Below are 1,558 nucleotides of genomic sequence, written 5' to 3' on the forward strand. Positions count from 1 at the left end.
GTGGAGCAAGGGTTTTCTGTTTTGGTGGCGAAGGGAGGATCAAAAATCCAGGCATGGATGAAAGCAATCTAAATGTCCTTTGAATGGATAAAGATGTGGTACTTACATACAATGGGATATTAGCAATAAAAAAGAATGAAATAATGCTATATACAGCAACATAAATGGACATAGAAATTATCATACTAAGTGAAGTCAGAAAGAAAAAGACATATCATACGATGTCACTTATATGTGGGATCTTAAAAGACGATACAAGTGAACTCATGTAGAAAAGAAATAGACTCATAAACATAGAAGACAAACCAGAGGCAATCACAAGGTGGGGAGGGATAAATTAGGAGTTGGGGATTAACATGTACACACTACTATATATAAAATAGATGAACAACAAGAACCTACCATATATATCTGTTCTTTTTTCATATTCTTTTCCATTATATGAAAAAAGAACAGATAAATACTGAATCACTTTGCCAAATGCCTGAGGCTAACACAACATTGTAAATCAACTACATTTCAATAAAATTTTTTAAAAAATTCAGTTTTGGACAAGTCGAGTTTGAGATCTTTAAGTGGACACTTTGGATATAGACGCAAAGTGCTTCCCTGATAGCTCAGTTGGTAGAGAATCTGCCTACAATGCAGGAGACCCCAGTTCAATTCCTGGGTCAGGAAGATCCTCTGGAGAAGGGATAGGCTACCCACTCCAGTATTCTGGCCTAGTGAATTCCATGGACTATATAGCCCATGAGGTCTCTAAGAGTTGGACATGGCTGAGTGACTTTCACTTTCACTTTGGATTAGATGGTTGATAGGAATGTGAAAATCCCTTTAAAAAATCAAGTGTTTGGAAATAGAATAAGATAAAATTTGACAGGCTAGGAATTGGATTAGTAACCATACAATCAGATAAATCTAATCATTATAAATTATCCACGTTACTCATTAACAAAGAAATACATGAAGGCTATTATTTGGATCCTTTCCTCCAACATGCATGCAGTTTGTTTGAGAGCAAGTGGGGAGATTAGGACAGAGTTGCACTCCTGCTTTTATGTGAACCTTGAATTTTATTAAGATCTGTTTACAGCAGCGTACACATGCATCAACACCTATAGACCCAACAGTGTCTGTAGCTGCCTCATTCAGTCAGATCGCCTTGAGCCACATGCACTCAAGGAGCACTTGGAATGTGACTGGCCCAGTTGAGATGGGTAGATACACATCTGAGGTCAGAGATTGCTATGAAAAAAAGAATGCAGAATAATTCATTAGTAATCTTCAAAATATTGATTTATGTGTTAGGATGTTTTGGGTATATTGTTTCAAATAAAATGCATTATTAAAATCATGTACCTATTACTGGGTTATTTCTTTTTCTACCTTTTTAAAAATGACTACTAGAAAATTTGATGTGGTCTCCATTATATCTCTTGGAAAACACTAGTCTAAAGTACGTCTCTTAGGGCTTAAATTTTTTAAAACAAACGGCTTTTCTTGGGAAGAAAGAACAGGCTTACCTGGATATGACTGCAGTTTGTGACGCTTTTTTCCC

General features: G+C 36.0%; 1 non-coding gene across 1 annotated transcript; it reads left to right on the top strand.

The window, feature by feature from the left end:
* The first annotated feature begins 606 nt into the window (after window positions 1-606).
* Window positions 607-679, top strand: TRNAC-ACA (transfer RNA cysteine (anticodon ACA)). The gene has a single exon. It is a non-coding gene; the product is annotated as a tRNA-Cys (tRNA).
* Window positions 680-1,558: the final 879 nt, after the last annotated feature.

Source organism: Odocoileus virginianus, chromosome 4 (assembly GCF_023699985.2).
Source record: "Odocoileus virginianus isolate 20LAN1187 ecotype Illinois chromosome 4, Ovbor_1.2, whole genome shotgun sequence".
Lineage (NCBI taxonomy): Eukaryota > Metazoa > Chordata > Mammalia > Artiodactyla > Cervidae > Odocoileus > Odocoileus virginianus.